The 15,494-nt window shown below is 36.9% G+C and overlaps 2 long non-coding RNA genes across 2 annotated transcripts; one reads left to right on the top strand and one right to left on the bottom strand.

The window, feature by feature from the left end:
- Positions 1-6,186: 6,186 nt before the first annotated feature.
- On the top strand, positions 6,187-9,194 carry LOC127836297 (uncharacterized). Its single transcript, XR_008028699.1, has 2 exons — positions 6,187-6,803; positions 8,509-9,194. It is a non-coding gene; the product is annotated as an uncharacterized LOC127836297 (long non-coding RNA).
- A 3,163-nt stretch (positions 9,195-12,357) lies between these two features.
- LOC127834711 (uncharacterized) lies at positions 12,358-15,494 on the bottom strand. The gene is made up of 2 exons (XR_008028076.1): positions 14,576-15,494; positions 12,358-13,016 (listed from the first exon to the last, which is right to left on the bottom strand). It is a non-coding gene; the product is annotated as an uncharacterized LOC127834711 (long non-coding RNA).

The following is a 15,494-nucleotide window of genomic DNA, read 5'->3' as shown; positions in this document are numbered from 1 at the left end:
GTTCTTGAGTTATCATCCGAAAACCATTTTACTATTTCAGGTCACCGTGACCTTGACCTTTGACCTAGTGACCTCAAAAACAATAGGGGTCATCTGCAAGTCATGATCAATCTACCCATGAAGTTTCATGATCCTAGGCGTATGCGTTCTTAAGTTATCATCCGGAAACCATTTTACTATTTCGGGTCACCGTGACCTTGACCTTTGACCTAGTGACCTCAAAATTGATAGGGGTCATCTGCGAGTCATGATCAATCTACCCATGAAGTTTTATGATCCTAGGCGTATGCGTTCTTGAGTTATCATCCGGAAACCATTTTACTATTTCGGGTCACCGTGACCTTGACATTTGACCTAGTGACCTCAAAATTGATAGGGGTCATCTGTGAGTCATGATCAATCTACCCATGAAGTTTCATGATCCTAGGCGTATGCGTTCTTGAGTTATCATCCGGAAACCATTTTACTATTTCGGGTCACCGTGACCTTGACCTTTGACCTAGTGACCTCAAAATCAATAGGGGTCATCTGCGAGTCATGATCAATCTACCCATGAAGTTTCATGATCCTAAGCGTATGCGTTCTTGAGTTATCATCTGGAAACCATTTTACTATTTCGGGTCACCGTGACCTTGACCTTTGACCTAGTGACCTCAAAATCAATAGGGGTCATCTGCGAGTCATGATCAATGTACCTATGAAGTTTCATGATCCTAGCCCCAAGCGTTCTTGAGTTATCATAGGACAACCACCTGGTGGACGGACCGACCGACCGACCGACCGACCTACCGACCGACAGACCGACCTAACGACCGACCGACATGAGCAAAGCAATATACCCCCTCTTCTTCGAAGGGGGGCATAATAACAATGAAAACATATTTGTTCGATAAACAAAATATACTTGTTAATGAGTTGAAAGATTTTTTCTTTATTCATTTAATTACATATGAAATAAATAAATAAATAGATACGAAAATGGATGACTTTATGCAGACGCATGTTTTAATGTTCGTTCGTTTCTCAGTAAGAGAGCGCCTGAATCAATGTGCGGTTTGTTGTCAAGTCTTCCAATCTTTTTTTTTCGCGCGTAGGGGGTGGGGGGTGCAACTCTCGAGGTTCCTCATAGGAGCCAGTTGCATCCCTTTAGTCGAATTATCCGGGGTCAATGTTCCACCCACAGATGTGCACGACCACGGTACTGAAAAGGAAATGAAAACGCATTAAATTTCAAGTAACGGTTGCAGTACATGTGAGGTTGAATTAACCCATTTATGCCTAGCGTCTAAAAAAAAGCCTTGGCAAACAGCGTAGACCCAGATGGGACGCCGGTTGATGCGGCGTCTCATCGGGGTCTGCGCTGTTTGCTTAAAGGAATTTCTGTAAGAAATATTCTAAATATAAAAATAAATATACTAGACATCCCTAATTTGGGAAATAAATTAATCCAATTTAGAAGGATGGGAGAGTCCACAAGGCATAAATGGGTTAAAATGTAATTTACTCTTGATAATCTAACAACATCTTAGACGCAAAACTAACAATACTTATAACATTTATCAGATATTGCTCAGAAGAGGGTTTTTCCACAAATTTGGAAATGAGGCTCAGGGGTGGCGAAATCTCAAAAAACTATACTTGTCCACCTCATTTTTTTTTTGGGGGGAGGACTTCCAATGGGAAATTTACGCAGTCATTTGGAAAAAAAATGAGATTGGGCGTTTCCGCCCAAATTTGACCAGAGTACAAAACTGCTCAGACATTTGAGACGGTACATGATAATGTCAAACTCACAACTGCGGAGTTGTCAACACATCGATAAAACCATTCTGAAAAATTCTATGTTATATCACTGGCACTACTTTAAGAAAACTTCTAAGCAATGCGCGCTTACCGACGGCGGTTGCTGCTTCCGCTCCGAGTCACGTCCGGTGTACTGCGCATGTCTGCAGCTCCACGGTCAGCACTGCGACACAACGCCGCTGTATGGCTATTTCCGGTAATCATGCTGCCGCTGATCATCTTCAAATCGATGAACTCGACACAGATTTTCTACAAACAATATTAACGATAGTGTCATATTTATTGATAAAACAAGAGCTGTGTTTGTGTAACGTAATGATCGCTTTTGCACTTTGAAGCTACATAGCAAATAATTGATGAATTGGTAATTCCAAGGCCTGTAACTTCGTAAAAAATCAATGGACCGGAACAAAACTCGAACTTGATCTGTTAGTCTTGTTGGTAGAATCACACCAAACATCATGTCAATATCTTCAAGCGTTAAAAAACAACTGTCTGGGAAAAAATTAAGTCCAAGGACGGTAACTTCTCCAAAAATCAATAGACCGAAATGAAACTCGAACATGATCACCAAGTCACGTAGGTAGACAAACACACCAAAAAGGTAAACATCTGGAAGCGTTAAGGATAACCCCATCTTGAAACGGATACATGATTGACGGAGAGTGCGACTGATATATGCCATCCTACCGGGGCATTAACTCGTTATACTTATTATGAATAGTATATTATCATTCCTCATTTGCATTAAGCTATTCAAAACATTATAGATTTCTTCGTAAACAAATTCAATGACATTTTTCACAAGTATGAACAACTGTGAACAACTCTCCTCTTTAATGCATATTCATACATCTACATGCTGCGGCTTTTCCAGATACAGGCTATGTAGGGTAGTAGTGAATAAAATGCATTTAAAGGGACCATCAACCAGATTGACGCAAAAAAAGAAAAGTTTTAAAATACCGTACTTTTTTTAATTATTAGTTTATATTGATTAAAATATCACGACTGGTATATTACATTATTACATTTCTTGAAAAAAAGTTGTTAAATTTTCATATTTTCAGTGGATTCGGTAATACAATTTTAATGGGTATGTCTACCAGGTAACTACCAGTTAACTATAAATAACACAAGTAGATTGATCATCATCGTCACGTGGTAAACACAGGAATGCAAATTGTGCATGCGTAGTGAATTTTATATATTATATTATATATATATATATATATATATATATATAATAATTGATCTACTTGCTTTATTTATAATGTGTATATCGTTATGTCACTATTTTCGCGATGTACTTTCGATTTCACATCGCGAAATTTTATTACCGAATATACTGAAAATATGAAAACTCAACAACTTTTTTCAAGTAATGTAATATTCCAGTCGTGATATTTTAATCAATAAAAACTAATAATTGTAAAAAATACGGTATTTAAGAACTTTTCTTTTCTCGTCAATATGGTTGACAGTCCCTTTAAAGAAGATATAATACCCGTGAAATCAATCGACCCCAAAATGACATTCTGCTATAATGATCCATAAGGTTCAAAAATATAAACAAATGATCAGGAGAAAAGACTGGTACATCAAAATCAAATGCCTAAAATACATTCTTGATTATTCAAAACATCTACGATGCTAAACCAGCGTAGGATTAAAACGAGAATGATATTAACAATAATAATTGTACGTTAAACATACCCGTGCATTCTGAGTTTTCCCATTTTGCTTTAAAGAATGAGCAATTTTCACTGCCTTTGCTGGCGGTTGTGTTACAATCCGACACACCACAACTTTTATACACCTAACCAAATGCTTAAACCGCTTCAAACCAGATCGTGTTCGATCGCCCTACGCTCAAGTACTACTGTTTTCTTTGTTAGGATTTTCTATAAGGCCAAGCAAAATGTTGTGATAAGTTGCCCGTGACAAGCAACGACCAAATTTTAACGGTGGTTTGTTATTACCTCTACGAAAAGTAGAATGTTTATTAATGCTTTGTACGTTTATACTCATTGAAATGCAAAAAATGCTATTCATTTCAATAATTACGAACAAATGGATATGTATCGTAGTTGCACAATAAAAGACGATAAAGGGCTTCAATAAGCTTCCGTATAAATATTGATTTATTTTCGGTTTCATCTCTTCTGAACGGTATAATGTTAACGTTCGCACCAACTATGCAGTCATTTCGCTTTTGACTTTCATGAAAAGTATTAAAGGGGCCTTTTCACAGATTTTGGCATATTTTGAAGTTTGTCATTACATGCTTTATATTGATAAAGGCAAACATTGGATCTTAAAAGCTCCAGTAAAAAATCAAGAATAAAATTTAAAAAAGGAAAAAAAGTGGCCACTACCAGGGCTCGAACCAGTGACCCCTGGAGTCCTGATAGTCTGAAATAAAAACGCATTAGCTCTCTCGGCTATTCCGCCGGGCATACACATATCTTGAGTATTTAATACGTAATATAAGCAATCTTCGTAGTTTCGTAAATTTAAACGACAACAACAAACTCTCCAAATTATTCAATCGTTTCGCGTTGCAACGCTTTATAATTTTTAAGGTTTTCAAATTGACAAAATATACATATAATGGCTATATTGGACTATGTTCAGGTAGCGCACCTCTAATGGGCACATATCCAAACATAATCTAATTAATTATTTTCTTAATCAGCATCATTTCACTGAACTACATGCAAATTTGTAGGTAGGCTTTCCATGCTTTTTAAAAAAATATACCGTTTTTTTCAAAACCACACCCACGCTCGGCTTTTGTCCAGTTTATTTTCACCCCTGGGGTATATAAAAGTTCCATAATTCATTCAAATTTCCAAATATGGGCATGCAGTTGGTGTGTACAGATGCTGTAAAGGTGTTTAAAGTTTAAACAAGATAAAATAAGTATTCTTTTACAGACATTTATTTTTTACAAATTTTTATCTATTGAAGAGCGCCATGAAATGTAAGTGATTTCAGCCAAGTAAAAATTGGGTCGGTTAAAAACAAAGTGTCATAAAATTCAAAATAGTATCATTTAAGTCATATTTTAAACTTAGTTTTTATAGAAACACTATAAACAGCAAAAATACCAAGAACTAGACAGATTTACCGTTTACTTTTTGAAATAAAAATAAAAATGCAACATGCATGGTTCGTATTTTCAACAGTAAATCACCCAATTTCGCCATAACGTTGTTTTAATTTTAATAATTGAAGAATGTGCATAAAAATTGCAACATATTTAACAATAAATATAGCTCATATGCCAAATTGAATCAAATTACGTAAGAAAATAAATAAAACGCGTCGCAAAAAAGGATACGTCGTCGGCAGGATTCGAACCTGCGCGGGAATATCCCAAAATATTTCTAGTCTATCGCCTTAACCACTAGGCTACGGCACCTAATAGTAGGCTCTTCAACCTTCGAAGAAATCGCGGGAAATCATTAGAGGTGCGCTACCTTAAATGTTCAGTAATACTGTTTCCTCACAAATATCATAAATTTGCGAATCTGAAACAACTTTTTTCAATTTTGTCAATTTACCAAACCGTGAAAAGATCCCTTTAAGGTCATGAACATGAATGCATTTATTTTCATACGTAGTGGCTTCATCGGGTAATGAAATACTGGTCACGTGGGTGGTATAAACCTAAGAATGGAAAATATAAAAGAAAGTATCAACATTTTCATGGGATGATCGGTTTAACCCATTTATGCCTAGTGGACTCTCCCATCCTTCTTAATTTGATCAATTTATTTCCAAAATTAGGGATGTCTAGTATATTTATTTTTATATTTAGAATATTTCTTACAGAAATTCCTTAAAGCAAACAGCGCAGACCCTGATGAGACGCCGCATCATGCGGCGTCTCATCTGGGTCGACGCTGTTTGCCAAGGCCTTTTTTTCTAGACGCTAGGCATAAATGGGTTAAGCAGTTTATTTCCAAAGTTTATCAAATGAGTCTTAAACGACACGGATGGACGGTCACTTGTAAAGCCTGTAGACGCGAAAACACACATAAATTGTGTTGGTCCTAGGAATTGAATATCACGTCTAGACGGAGTGATAAGTAACCAGGTCAGGCCTACAAATACGCTTTAACATTACAGATCACAACTGGGCCATCGCGTAAGAAAGTATTCACATGGTTTAGACAGATTAAGTTTGCGACATTCTTGCAAACAAAACAACCAAATAATGCTTATCCGTACATGTCATCGTACCAGTTTGAACACGCGTAGTTAAAAATATTGTGAAATGAAATAAGCAAACGTCCGCACGAAAAAACAATTTGTTTACGCTACACTCATGAAACTATTTCAGGACAACATTGCTAGTATGTGTTTCCTATGGAAAGCCAAAGGGGACCCCCGCTAAAATACATATACTTATATAGTAAATATCGGGATTTTCATTTTCCGCGGAACTTTCACTTTCCGCGAAAAACCAAGGCCAGCATAGCCATAAAATACTGCATACAAATCGAAATCTAAAAAGCGCGGAACTTTCATATATTTTCCGTCGGAACAATTATCTTTCAACCCTGTAGAGAATGCGGGCTCAAATAATCGCGCGGAACCTTAATATTATCTACTCTGTACAAATAGTAGTGTATAAAATCGCGCGGACCTAATCCACAAAGCGCGGAACACAAATATCTTCCGCGAAAATTAAGCATTGAATTACTGTACAAATCTCGGGTTGCTATGTAAATTGCGGGTTGCTAATGTAAAATCGCGCGGAAGATTCATTACTCCGCGCGATTTTCAATAGCATTGAATTACTGCACGAAATTCGGGTTGCTATGTGGTTACGCGATAAAATTTGATTGGTTCCGACACCTAGAAAGAACCAATCAAAACTCGCGTCTTATCCAGCATTCATGCAGTCATCATGATGACGGTTGTTTCACATTAACACAAAACCTTTTAAGGGCGAAAGAGTGATCAATTTTGATGACATTAGCGATGAGGTTAGTATTTAACATACATGAATTATGAATTTTAATGCAATTAAAACAGCTCAAGAGTATCGAGTGTTGTTTTCACGGTTTGTCTATATGCAAACGTCTCTGTTAAAACCCGCAAAAACACGTCATAATCATATGTCGTCAAATAATGAAATATAGTGTTTGTGTGTAAGAAACATCTTCCCTTAAGCTCAGTTAGTAGAGAGCCAAGTTATTGTTATGGCAGTCGTATGCTCTAGTCCAGCACCGTATACATCTTCAATTAAAAAGAACAAGAACAAGGCTTTACAGGCAATTCATCCCAAAGGCAACTCGTACCTTGGTCAACTCGTACCCATTTTTAGCTCGGCGTTTTCGGAGAAAACCCGAGGTATTGTCATAGCCAGCTCGTCGTCCGCCGTAGGCGTCGTGCTAAAACCTTAGCATTGGCTCTAAAATCAAAGTGCTCCACCTACAACTTTGAAATTTCATATGTAGATGCACCTTGATGAGTTCTACACGCCACACCCATTTTTGGGTCACTAGGTCAAAGTCACTGTGACCTCTAATATAAAACTTTAACATAGGCTCTAAAATCAAAGTGCTTCCACCTACAACTTTGAAATTTCATATGTAGATGCACCTTGATGAGTTCTACACGCCACACCCATTTTTGGGTCACTAGGTCAAAGTCACTGTGACCTCTAATATAAAACTTTAACATAGGCTCTAAAATCAAAGTGCTTCCACCTACAACTTTGAAACTTCATATGTAGATCCACCTTGATGAGTTCTACACGCCACACCCATTTTGGGGTCACTAGGTCAAGGTCATTGTGACCTCTAAAAAAAAATAATCTGACAAGCACCTGTAGCAGAGCGTGGCACCCGTTATGCGGTGCTCTTGTTGTCAACTCGTACCTCATTCAAACTATTCAACTTGTTTAATTTGTTTTATTTTGTCACAATTGTAAAATTCTTGAAAGACATCAACCACAAGTGTCAATTTTCATCAACACTTTCGCTGCTTATACATATCTGCAACAGACAACTTGCGTGAGCAATGCTTAGATAATTTAAGTGGAAACATCAAGAGGAAAATAAAAATTGTCTCTATGAGTTTGACTTATAAGCTAACCATCCTACACCTATTTCTGTATATCGGGTACGGGTTTAGTTTGGGTAGGTACAAATTGACTAAAAAACAGGTACGAGTTGACCACAATGGGTAGGTGTTTACCACGGAACAATTTGACCGGCATGCAGAACAAGATTATTGATTATTATATTTAACTGTCACATAAATCTGAAAGATAACACAATGTATTACAAACACAATGACTGTCAAGACATTCTAAACTCTTACAGTTAACATATAACAGGTGTACACATCTGATATACTGACCAAATTAAATAACTCAAGATTAACACCAGATACGACACAGTTTCAAAACTCGACATTTTGTCTGCATGCCACGCCAATTCAGTCCAAAAAATTTGATTTAACCAGTGAATTCTGAGCTATATATCTTAAAGCAGAATGCACATTATGTCTAAAAAGTGTTTTTCGGCTAATTTCTGGTATGAACTATCTTCACACATAGCATCTGGTAAACCTTCAGATAGCAATAGCAGAATGCTAATAATGAGTATAATGTTCTGTATTGTGGAAGAAATACATGTAGTAAAATAATATGATAGTATGAAACATGGTTTTTGTATTTTATAGCTGTAGCAGTGTTCCCAACTTGAACATCATCTTCTGTGTACATATCTGAGGCAGAGCCAGCTTGCCCATCTGACCTCTGTTGTGGACAACCGAGTAAGAGCCAGCTTGCATGTCATCTGTTGTGGACATCCGTGTTAGAGCCAGCTTGCACGTCCTCTATTGTGGACATCAGTGTTAGTGCTAGCTTGCATGTCATCTGTTGTGAACATCCGTGTAAGAGCCAGCTTGCACGTCATCTCTTTTGGACATCAGTGTTAGAGCCAGCTTACACATCCTCTGTTGTGGACATCCGTGTAAGTGCTAGCTTGCACGTAATCTGTTGTGGACATCTGTGTTAGAGCCAGCTTGCACGTCATATGTTTAGGACATCAGTCAGAGATAGCTTGCATGTTATATACTTGTGGACATTAGTCAGAGCCAGCAAGGACAATCTCTGTTGTGGATATCTGTCTTAGAGCTTGCACGTCATCGGTTGTTCACATCCTTGTAATAACCAGCTTGCACATCAACTGATGTGGAAATCTGAGTCAGAGCCAGCTTGCACATCATCCGTTGTGGACATCTCTTTATGATTCTACTCTTTGCTTAGATTGACACTGTGACTTTAGTGTAATATGTTACAACCTTAAGCTATTCCTATTGTTGAATAAAAATATTGTGTCATTAAAATATATTTTGTTGGATAATTTGTATGTTGAGTTGTATTGTTTGGTCATTGCAAAGTATCAAGTTATTTTAAGACAAGACAAGGGACAAAATTGTCACAAAACCAGGTTTTCATTGTGAAAAAAAAATCTGATAAAGGGAGAAAACTCAAACTGAACTTTTGAAATGAACAAACAAAATTAACCCCTTTGTAAGTTTGTTTAAAAAAAATTATATTTTTAGTCGTGGCGACCTTGACATTGGAGATATTGACGTGATTCTTTCGTGCGACACACCGTCCCATGATGGTGAACAAATGTGCCAAATGATTTTAAAATCTCACAATGAATGACATAGTTATGGCCAGGACAAGCTCATTTATGGCCATTTTTGACCTTTGAACTCAAAGTGTGACCTTGACCTTGGAGATATCGACGTAATTATTTTGCGCGACACACCGTCAAATAATGTTGAACAAATGTGCCAAATGATGTTAAAATCTGACAATGCACGACATAGTTATGGCCCGGACAAGCTTGTTCCGCCCGCCAGCCCGCCCGCATTCGCCAATCAAATAACCAGTTTTTTCCTTCGGAAAACCTGGTTAAAAATGAGAACTTTGTAAGTAGAGGTTTGTTGTAGCCTTTGGCAGACTGGTAATTTGATGGTGAAAAAAAAAAAAAAAAAAAAAAAGACCTTTGACCTTGAAGGATGACCTTGACCTTTCACCACTCAAAATGTGCAGCTCCATGAGATGCACATGAATTTATTTTTTTGACCTTTGACCATGAAGGATGACCTTGACCTTTCACCACTAAAAATGTGCAGCTTCATAAGATACACATGCATGGCAAATATCAAGTTGCTATCTTCAATATTGCAAAAGTTATGAGCAACGTTAAAGTTTTCGGACGGACACACGGACGGACGGACGGTCAAAATTTGTGTGCGTATCGAAAGGCGTTGTCCATATACACATGCATACCAAATATTAAGGTTATATCTCAAGGGACATAGAAGTTATGAGCATTTTTCGAAACCTAAACGCAGATTTTGAAACCTAAACGCAGACCCCTACTTCAAGGTCAAGGTCACAGGGGTCAAAATTGTTGTGCGTATGGAAAGGCCTTGTCCATATACACATGCATACCAAATATGAAGGTTATATCTCAAGGGACATTTATGGCCATTTTTGACCTTTGAACTCAAAGTGTGACCTTGACCTTGGAGATATCGACGTAATTATTTCGCGCGACACACCGTCCGATGATGGTGAACAAATGTGCCAAATGATTTTAAAATCTGACAATGAACGACGTAGTTATGGCTCGGACAAGCTCATTTATGGCCATTTTTGACTTTTGAACTCAAAGTGTGACCTTGACCTTGGAGATATTGACGTAATTATTTCGTGCGACACACCGTCCCATGATGGTGAACAAATGTGCCAAATGATTTTAAAATCTGACAATGAACGACATAGTTATGGATCGGACAAGCTCATTTATGGCCATTTTTGACCTTTGAACTCAAAGTGTGACCTTGACCTTGGAGATATCGACGTAATTATTTCGCGCGACACACCGTCCAATGATGGTGAACAAATGTGCCAAATGATTTTAAAATCTGACAATGAACGACATAGTTATGGATCGGACAAGCTTGTTCCGCCAGCCCGCCAGCCAGCCCGCCAGCCAGCCAGCCAGCCAGCCCGCCCGCTTTTCGCCAATCTAATAACCAGTTTTTTCCTTCGGAAAACCTGGTTAAAAAAGCTCATCTTTCATCATGTATTTATATTAAAATTCTTGAATGTTAGTGAAGGTACAGTTCATATAATTAAAAGCAATTTTAATATGATTGCTTGTGTTTTATTGCAAAGTGAATACCATCTTGTCTTTATGCTGACATATAGAACGGAAAAATAGTAAACTGTCGTTTTTATATGCAATGGGATTGTATATGAAGACTTGCATGTTCAGATGAAAAAATTGCCATAATTTTTCTCTTTATATTTTATTCCTGCTAAATGGTTGATGCAATAAAGTTAAGTCTTTAATGACTTGTGTTTCTTGTAATATTATTTGTAAGCAAATTTGGCTGTAGTATTAGATGCATGCTGTACAAGATACTGTAGATCAACATTATATTGTTTGAGTATGAATAGATAATTCAAGGTGCACAGCCATTAATTTTGCCCTCCACCATCTCCGATTTTGGTTAGACAGTTGCAAGTTACTTGCATTAGTATGAAGTCTTAAAATAACTTAAGTATAATTGCTGTTGTGTTATTATTAACCTTTTCCTGCTCTGAGGAAATTTTAAATTTTCTACATGCAAACATCATAAAACCAGAACAGCCTGCAAGTAACTCACAATCTGTTCAGGTTTTATGCTGTTTGCTGCTCATCAGTATCCATGGGTTGGAAACAAAGCCTTTAAAACTTTAATATAGTAAGAAAGGTCTTAAATTAAATTTATTCTCGAATGTGTCTTAGTGCGTTTTTGAGTGGTACAGGGTTAAATGTCTCATTTTGTTTTGATTATCTTTGGTTTATTGAACATATATGAGCCTTGCTCTGTGAAATAGGGGTTTAATGCATGTGCATTTAGTATCCTCCCTGATTAGCCTGTGCGGTCTGCCCAGGCTAATCTGGAGTGCACATGCATTAAACCCCTTTTTCACAGAGCGAGGCTCATATGTATTAGACAGTGCATTCAAATAATACAATTTAAATCTGAATCTTTTATTTAGTTGCAATACTTTAAAGCTTACTATGTTTGCAGTTTTAGTGAAAACACAAACTTTTAATCAAAGAAGCATATAATGTGTATTACTCATTTAATCAACTTCCACTTTATTCCATACACGTGTTCGACTCTGTGACATTATGTTCTGTCAAAGCTTTTTATTGCAAATTTATTAAACATAAATTGGTAACCTTGGGTATCCAAAAGGAATCCAAATTTTACTAGCCATAGACTTTCCAAAATGCAATTGTTTCTGAGAAGTATTTTTCTCTAGAAGGTGGCAAAACTCCTAAGCAATTCCTTTTTGGGCTAATTGTAGGGCTTATGCGTGTAACACCCATTGACAAATTATTAAATATACATTGAAAGGTCATTGTTCACAAAACAGATCATGATATAACATGATGCAGCATTTTGTACTATATTAAATTAAATGTTGCTGAAAACAGTAGAATATTCAAATTATGGACATTTTATTCTGTTAATAATGCTATCTTTCTAACATTACAAATCAATAAAGCATGCTTAACAATAGCAGAACTCTTTTGACTTTTAATTATCTTTTCCAGTCTTTAAATCTTTACAAAATTCATTGTCCCACTAACACCATCCTATAAAACAGGTTATGGCTTCCAATTGTTAATCAACTATAAAGCATGAACAAAGGCACATATATCGCAGTATCTTTTGCAAATGATACAAATGTCCATGGCCTCGATACTGAACAAAAAGCAAGATTTTTTGTCAGGCGGTAAGCTGAATCCTCGAGAACATTCGAAAAATGTCCATTTAATGCGCCACTGGGCCGTTCCTATTTAAATGGGCTGCATGCACAGAACTTGGCCATCCAGGTCATATGTCCAAACATTTCAAGTTACTGTCACAGACTGCTTGAAGAACTAAACTGCTGATAAACAAGGACCTATGCTCAGATGTTGAAGCAGGACATGCACTGTGGGTTCCATCAACAGTCCAATCATTCTACATCATTCATGAAATTCATAGGCAATGATCTTCAGCTCATGACGAGATTCTGGAAATCTGAAGTACCAGGTACTGCTCCATCATTGCTGACAAGACTCTACATGTTGAAATGACTGTGTAATGTTGAGTCCCTGAAATACAAAAGTAAAATTCATGCTAGAGTTTAGCCATATTAATTATGCTTGATTGCATTGAAAGCTTTATGCTTATTAAGACATTCTAGAGTCCGTTTTCTGGGAGTAATCAGTACTTTGTATATATGAAGATAAAGAGACCGCTAATAAACAGGGTTGAACCCAAAATGTTCCCATCACTAGGTGAACACCATATCCACTACGCCAGCCTGACAAAGTAAATGAAGTGAAGCTTCTAAGTTATGTCTCATTTGATTGTTAACAAGAGCACGCCCTGCAGGTTCAGACCTCTCATCTATTTTTTTTTAAAGTTGAAGGGACCTATCTCAATACTTCAATCACAAAGGAGGGAGAGGTGGGGTGGAGAAGGGTGTATAGTGTGGTGGTGTGGTCATTTATTACACTATCTTCCAAAAATGAAAAAATGATAAAAATAAATATTTGTGTTTTTTAGCCATGTTTAAAAAAAATGGGCAGGGGGTATAGTGTGAGGGTGTGGTCATTTATTAGATGATCTTTCAAAATGAAAAAAAACGTACTTTTTTCTTTTTTTGGGGGGGGGCGTGGGGGATGGTTTGGGTGGAGTCTATTGTGGTATGTCAGATAAGAGTTGCTTTGTAACGCTTGTAAAGAAGTTATGGAAATTTTAGCAAAATTTAATAATTTCACCTTGAGAGTCATGGTCATTCAAAGGTCAAGGTAAAATTCAACTTGCCAGCTACAGTAACTTATGATAGCATGACAGTATTTGAAGTTTGAAAGCAATAGCCTTGATACTTGAGAAGTAAAGTAGATCAAAACACAAAATTTAACCATATATTCAAAGTTACTAAGTAAGAAAAGGACCATAATTCTGTCAAAATGACAACCAGAGTTATTCAACTTGTCCTGTACTGTCCCCTTATGATAATTTGCGAGTGTTCCCAGTATGAAAGCAATATCTATGATACTTTAGGAGTAAAGTGGACCAAAACACAAAACTTAACAAAATTTTCAATTTTCTAAGAATAAAAAGGGCACATAATACTTTCAAAATGCCAGTCAGAGTTACATAACTTTGTCTGCACAGTCCCTTTATGATAGTAAGTGTTGCAAGTATGACAGCAATAGCTTTGATACTGTAGGAATAAAGTGGACCTAAACACAAAACTTAACCAAATTTTCAATTTTCTAAGTATAAGAAGGGCACATAATTCTGTCAAAATGCACGCCAGAGTTATCTAACTTTGCCTGCCCAGTCCCCTCATGGTAGTAAGTAAATAAGTTTTATACTTGATACTTTATGAGAAAAGTGGACCTAAACACAAAACTTAATCGGACGCCGACACCGACGCAGACGCAGACGCCAAGATGATGACAATATCTCTTTTTTTTTTCAAAAAAAAAAAGATGAGCTTATAAATAAAATGTAACATATTGCAAACTTGATTACACGATTTTTCATAAATACTCTTTCAGCTTTTTATTTATATATGAAGGCTAGGGTCACTTCTGCGAGCCTTACAAAAAAACTAACTATATTTGCAATTGTCAAGACTCCTTCACATACAATTTACCTTTGCTTATTCCAATATCCTTTTGCCAACCAACATTGTGCGGTCACGTACCATACATGGTTCCACAGTTGTACAGAATTCCTACAAAATAAATGAAGTATACATTTACAATTCAAATTTCTTTTCAAAGAATGTGTAGGTAACTAAATTCCCTATACATTACTTTAATGTCATAAATAAATTTCAAACAAGGGCTGTTTGTAAAACATGCATGCCCCCCATATGGATTGTCAATTGTTGTGGCAGCCATTGTGTGAATACGTTTTTTTGGCACTGTGACCTTGACCTTTGACCTAGTGACCTGAAAGTCAATAGGGGTCATCTGCGAGTCATTATCTATGTACCTATGAAGTTTCATGATCCTAGGCATAAGTTCTTGAGTTATCATCCGGAAACCATTTTACTATTTTGGGTCACCGTGACCTTGACCTTCGATTTAGTGACCTCAAAATCAATAGGGGTCATCTGCGAGTCATGATCAATGTACCTATGAAGTTTCATGATCCTAGGCATAAGCGTTCTTGAGTTATCATCGGGAAACCATTTTACTATTTAGGGTCACTGTGACCTTGACCTAGTGACCTGAAAATCAATAGGGGTCATCTTCGAGTCATGATCAATGTACCTATGAAGTTTCATGATCCTAGGCAAAATCGTTCTTGGGTTATCATCCGGAAACCATCTGGTGGACAGACATATGGACATTCGGACCGACATGTGCAAAACAATAAACCTGCTCTTCTTCGGAAGGGGGCATAAATATTTAACATATATTTAACAAAAATTAACTTGATTCATCAAATTAATCAGTATCGAATAATAGACCAGTTTCACAATATGAACACCGATACTATTTTTAGATATCAATCATATCACCTGACGCGTTGAATTGCAGAACAAGGCTGAACCTGGAACTGCA

Source organism: Dreissena polymorpha, chromosome 6, assembly GCF_020536995.1.
Source record: "Dreissena polymorpha isolate Duluth1 chromosome 6, UMN_Dpol_1.0, whole genome shotgun sequence".
NCBI classification, from domain to species: domain Eukaryota; kingdom Metazoa; phylum Mollusca; class Bivalvia; order Myida; family Dreissenidae; genus Dreissena; species Dreissena polymorpha.
This window is presented reverse-complemented; position numbering and strand designations above follow the sequence as displayed.